The sequence below is a fragment of the Rutidosis leptorrhynchoides genome, chromosome 8 (assembly GCF_046630445.1).
Source record: "Rutidosis leptorrhynchoides isolate AG116_Rl617_1_P2 chromosome 8, CSIRO_AGI_Rlap_v1, whole genome shotgun sequence".
Classification (NCBI taxonomy): domain Eukaryota; kingdom Viridiplantae; phylum Streptophyta; class Magnoliopsida; order Asterales; family Asteraceae; genus Rutidosis; species Rutidosis leptorrhynchoides.
Window position 1 is genome coordinate 56,301,213 of NC_092340.1, and position 6,929 is coordinate 56,308,141.

A 6,929-nucleotide genomic window follows, 5' to 3' on the forward strand; every position below is an offset into this window, starting at 1 on the left:
GTTATTTTTTTTATTATTACTATCGTTATTATCGTTAAAGTTATAATTAGTATTATTATTATTATCCAATTATTATTATTATTATTATTATTATTATTATTATTATTATTATTATTATTATTATTATTAGTATTATTATTATTATTATCATTATTAATATATATATCATTATTTAAAAATGGTTATTGTTATTATTATTATTACTATATTATCATTAAGATAATTATTAGTATTATCGTTAATAATGTTATAGTAACTATCATTATTAATATTAGTGTAATTAAAACAAATATTTGTAACACCTAATTATTTTGATTACTATTATTATCATTATTATGAACACGATATAAAAGACGATTAAAAGCTATTAAACGAAACGATTAGGAAATAATGAGTAAGAGTATCATGATGAAATTAAAATATTATAAGATATTGATTTAGATAAAATTATAGTTCTTATTATTTTTATCATTACTATTATTATTAAAAGTATCGTTAGTATTAAAACTATCATTTTAACAAAAATTATAATTTTAATAGAAATGTCATTGTTACTATAAAATATCATTATTATTATTATTTTAAATAGAATTATTATTTTAAAGATAATATTAAAAATTATCGTAAATATTAAAGTTATCATAATTAGAATTATCGTTTTATCATAATGTCATCTTAGTAATTATAAATATTGATATTTTTATAATAATAATTATTATTACAAAATAATACAACTTTTACTTACTATCATTATAGATATTCTTTTATCAAATAAATATATGATACAAACATATTTTACTACGTGTAATAACTTACTTTAATAATACCTATCATATTATCTTTATGATATTAAATGAACCCTATAAATTTTATTACTTAATATATATATAAAAGTATATTTTATTATATAAATTTAATATAAAATTTTATTTATTAATAAATAAATTATATTATTTACTCTAATAAATCTTTTAAAAATATTTAAAAATATAAAACGACGATATTTAAACTATATATTAATCATGTATAGATTTTTGGAAATTATTTTGAGTCAAATTTACTTTTGTTGACTTTTGCATATTAGTCTCGAGCATTAGGATTGTGGTACACTATGACTTGACCTAATTTGTTAGACAAATATTGACCAACACATAAATATATATAATTAATTTAGGTTCGTGAATCCGAGGCCAACCTTGTACTTGTTCAATGACGTTATATGTATTTTTACTACGAAATACATTATGGTGAGTTTCATTTGCCTTTTTACCCTTTATATTTTTGGGACTGAGAATACATGCGCTTTTATAAATGTTTGACGAAATAGACACAAGTAATTGAAACTACATTCTATGGTTGAATTATCGAAATCGAATATGCCCCTTTTTATTAAAGTCTGGTAATCTAAGAATTAGGGAACAGACACCCTAATTGACGCGAATCCTAAAGATAGATCTATTGGGCCTAACAAACTCCATCCAAAGTACCGGATGCTTTAGTACTTCGAAATTTATATCATGTCCGAAGGAGGATCCCGGAATGATAGGGGATATTCTTATATGTATCTAGTTAATGTCGGTTACCAGGTGTTCACCATATGAATGATTATTTTTGTCTCTATGCATGGGACGTATATTTATGAGAACTGGAAATGAAATTCTTGTGGTCTATTAAAATGATGGAAATAAATGATTATGATAAACTAATGAACTCACCAATCTTTTGGTTGACACTTTAAAGCATGTTTATTCTCAGGTGTTAAAGAAATCTTCCGCTGTGCATTTGCTCATTTTAAAGATATTACTTGGAGTCATTCATGGCATATTTCAAAAGACGTTGCATTCAAGTCGTTGAGTTCAATAGAGATTATTATTAAGTAAATGACAGATTAGGTCATTTATAGTTGAATCTTATGAAATGGTATGCATGTCTGTCAATTTTCGATGTAAAGAGAGTTTATCTTTTAAAAACGAATGCAATGTCTGAAATATGTATCATATAGAGGTCAAATACCTCGCGATGTAATCAACTATTGAGAATCGGTTATAATGTATATGAACGGGTCCTTTCACACCAGATTCTTGTAATTTTTAATGAAGTTCAAGGGCAATTTGGTCTTTTCGCGTTTGAGCCAGATTTGGGGTTTTAACCTCATCCACTCATTCATTTTCTTATTTTCTTTTTTGCTTTTCTTTTCATTTTCTCTCAAGAAACTCAATTTCCCCAAGTGATTCAAGTGGGATTTTGGAAAGGAAGAAGCGGGTTTTGTTCTTTGGCGTATTTGATAAGTTTGTTCTCCTCGTTCTTAGCTACACAGTGATACTAGTGGTAAGCTCTAACTCCGAATTTCATTTTCGTGTTCATCATTCAAATTTAGGGCTTTTGATTGTATGATTCATAGGTGAAACCCATTTAGTTGTTAATTGGAGATTAACACCAATATTCGGGTTTAGTATTGTTATTGGCGAGTTTTGGGTTTGGTATGCAAGTTTATGCTTGTAAGACTTGCAAATGGTGTAATCAATAGTATTTAGTGATTATTGAGGTGTTGGAAGAAATTAGGGTTTATGGGCGATTTTGAGAACAATAAGTGTTTAACACTTGGGTTTGGGTTTAATTGGCATGTTAGGGTCATTTTCACCCGTGTTAGTAATTATTGGATAGTTTGGGCGCGGTTTGTACTTGGAAGTACATTTGGGTCGAATTTGCACTAAGTGTCAAATTGGGTTGGTTTGTAAATCCAATCTAAGTGTGTTATTGAATTTGTGATAATGGAATAGGTACTTTCCATTGACGAGTTGCGGATTACTTGGAAGCATTCATCGAGGCGACAAGGTGAGTGTTAATATCCTATATGCATATGTATGTGTAGGATGGGTGCGGGTCGGGTGAAGTGATTCTCGGCTATAGAGCTCACTTCACATATAGGAGGATTTGATGGACCTTTGTATGAGTCCAATTGGCACGGTTGTGCGTTTTAGTTGACCACCTTTGGCCAGGTACACGTTTGTGTATACGTTATCACACGTGGTTGTGATTTGGATGTTATAACCCCAATGGCAAAGGGTTGATATTGTCGTGATGTGGATAACCCCGATGTGGTGGATTTTATAATCCCATGACCTTGGGTTTGAGTTGAAGAAGTGAATCGCGTGTAGTTCGGATTCACGATGACGCGTGTAGTTCGGTCATCTTATCAAAAATGAATCTCGTGTAGTTCGGATTCATGGTGACTCGTGTTGTTCGGTCATCTTATTGAGGTAGTAATCTCGTGTGGTTTCGGATTACTAAGGCTCGTGTAGCTCGGCCAACCTCGATGTTGTGAAGATAGTAATCTCGTGTGGGTTCAGATTACTAAGGCTTGTGTAGCTCGGCCAATCTTCATTGTGGCGTTTGGTATTCGGTAATGGGTTAAGGGGTAAACCTTATTCGTTTTATATTGTTTATATATTAATGTAATGTTGTGTTGTAGCTAACCCTCCGGGTGTAGCTTTTTGGCGTTGTTCACATCGTCGTTGGTGAACTTATACTTTGTTGATATCTTTAGCTTGTTGCTTAGAGATCGTACGGTATGCTTAGTGTAGTTGCCTTATACATGGATGCTTCAGTATGCAGTATTTGATATTTGTGTGGCGTGTCCATTTTATACATATATATGTATGTAGTATATTATCATTCACTAAGCGTTAGCTTACCCTCTCGTTGTTGATATTTTTATAGGTTCGCATGCTTGGCGGCTCGGGTAAGCTTGGGGATTAGAGATCTTAGCTAGGTTGCTTAGAAGATCTTGCTTTTGTATTCGATTAGGATTTGGGTAGCGTAGTCCCAAATCACGATGCTCGGTTTTGGTTGGAAACTAAACTAGTCGGGTCGTGTATGTCCGTTTGGACAATTAATCAATGTATTAAATGTTTTAAGGTTTTTTAAACCTTCTATTGTATTAAAGATGTTTATGGAAACACAATTGGGACCTAAAGTGTTATTTAAAGCGTGTTAAAAGGAAAAAAATTTCATGGACCGGTTTTAATACGGGTTGGGACGTTACAATATATATACTTTGAGTTGTGATCTAGCCTGAGACGTGTATACACTGGGTCGTGGATTGATTCAAGATAATATATATCGATTTATTTATGTACATCTAACTGTGGACAACTAGTTGTAGGTTACTAACGAGGATAGCTGACTTAATAAACTTAAAACAGTAAAACGTATTAAAAATGTGGTAAATATATTTTGAACATACTTTGATATATATGTACATATTTGTTATAGGTTCGTGAATCGACCAGTGGCTAAGTCTTACTTCCCGACGAAGTAAAAATCTGTGAAAGTGAGTTATAGTCCCACTTTTAAAATCTATTATTTTTGGGATGAGAATACATGCAGTTTTACAAAATAGACACAAGTGATCAAAATTACATTCTATGTTGAATTATCGAACCGAATATGCCACTTTTTAGCTTGGTAGCCTAAGAATTGGTGTTTATTATAATTGCCACCAATTGACGCGAATCCTAAAGATAGATCTATTTGGTCCAACAAGCTTCATTTGAGTTACGAATGCTTTAGTACTTCGATTTATCATGTCCGATGAGAGTCCGAAATGATGGGGATATTCTATATGCATCCTGTTAAGGTCGGTTACCAGGTGTTCATCATATGAATGATTTTTATGCAGATTGCATGTTGTTTATGAGAAATGGAAATATGAAATCTTGTGGTCTATTATTACGATTTGATAAATATGTAGGTTAAACCTATAACTCACCACCATTTTTGTTGACGTTTAAAGCATGTTTATTCTCAGGTGATTATTAAGAGCTTCCGCTGTTGCATGCTAATTTATGGACAAGAGTTGGAGTCAGCATGCTTGTATGATATTGTTTAACAACTGCATTCGAAGACTTAAATTGATGTGTAATATTATTGTAAACCATTATGTAATAATCGTGTGAAAACGCTAAATTTTAGATTGTCATTATTTGATAATCGTCATAATATTTTTAAATCTTTATCGATAAAATAAAGGTTATGGTTTGTTTTAAAATCGAATGCAGTCTTTGAAAAACGTCTCATATAGAGGTCAAAACCTCGCAACGAAATCAATTAATATGGAACGTTTATAAATCGATATGAACGGGACATTTCACTTTAGGAGCTTGAGCTTATGATTTTAATAAGCTCCAAGTCATGGGGTGTGTTTGGATGAAACTAGCTGAAGCTGGAGCTTATAGCTTGACTTGGAGCTTATGGGTTAGAGCTGGAGCTGGAGCTTATTTTTAAAGCTGGTAGCTGGAGCTTATTATTTTTTAGAAGTGTTTAGTAAATTAGCTGGAGCTTATTTTCTAATTCGGGTGTGTTTGAGTGACGAGCTTGTTGGAGCTTATGGGAGCTTATAGGAGCCTGAGCTTATGATTTTAATAAGCTCCAAGTCATAAGCTTCGTTTGGTAGAGAAAAAAAGTAGAGCTTATGAAAATCATAAGCTCTGAAAAAATAAGCTACTTTTAGTAGTTTATGAAAAAAAGTAGAGCTTATGAACTGGAAAATAACCTCCAGCTAGTTTACCAAACACTTATAAAAAATAATAAGCTCCAGCTACCAGCTTAAAAAATAAGCTCCAGCTCCAGCTCTATCTCATAAGCTCCAGCTCCAGCTACAAGCTCCAGCTCCAGCTACTTTCATCCAAACACACCCTTCATAAGCTCTACTTTTTTTCATAAGCTGTTAGAAGTATCTTATTTTTCTAGAACTTATGATTTTCATAAGCTCTAGTTTTTATGTCTACCAAACAAAGCTTATTACTTGGAGCTTATTAAAATCATAAGCTCTCATAAGCTCTTACGCCAAACACACCCTAAAGTAGCTTATTTTTCTAGAGCTTATGATTTTCATAAGCTCTACTTTTTATGTTTACCAAACAATGCTTATTACTTGAAGTTTATTAAAATCATAAGCTCAAGCTCCTATAAGCTCCAATAAGCTCCCATAAGCTCCTGTGCCAAACACATCCATAAGCCTTGTTTGGTAAACAAAAAAAGTAGAGCTTATGAAAATTATAAGCTCTTAAGGTGTGTTTGGCGACGCAGCTTCTAGGAGATTATGAGAGCTTAAGCTTATATTTTTAATAAGCTCAAGCTTCTAGTCTTGTTTGGTATACAAATATTCCAGAGCGTGTGAAAAAATAAGCTCTGAAAAAAGAAGCTAGGTGAAGTAGCTTATGAAAATAAGCTAGGAAGCTTATGGAAGTATAATTACATTATTAGCCTCTAAATCATTATTTATCATTTATTTTTGTCCTTTTATGTCATTTTACCTACATAAGCTCCAACTACTTTACCAAACAATTATAAAACATAAGCTCCAGCTTCTAACTTGAAAAATAAGCTACAGCTTTCAGCTCTAGCTACAAGCTCCAGCTCCAGTTACAAGCTAGTTTCATCCAAACACACCCTTAAAAAATAAGCTACTTATAATAGCTTATTAAAAAAGTAGAGCTTATGAATTGAAAATAAGCTCCAACTAGTTTATCAAACACTTAAAAATATAATAAGTTTCAGCTACCAGCTTTAAAAGTAAGCTCTAGTTCATAAGCTTCAGCTCCAGCTACAATCTCCGCTCCAGCTGGTTTCATCCAAACACACTCATTATTGAGAAAGGGATTCGATAAGCTAATCGTGTTTATAATGGAAATTACATTACAATTAAATAATTAATTAACTTTACTTAATAATTGGATTAAGGAGAATGATGTGTAGGCAAGGGGGTTTGACTAAAACGTCCTCGTCGCTGACTCAAGTCGGCCTCCCCCCCCCCCCACTCCCCCCCCCCCCCCCCCCCCCCCCCCCCCCTCTAAATACTGAATGAAAATAAAATATATCAAAATAATGAATGAAAATAAAATATATCAAGTTAAATAATATGAATT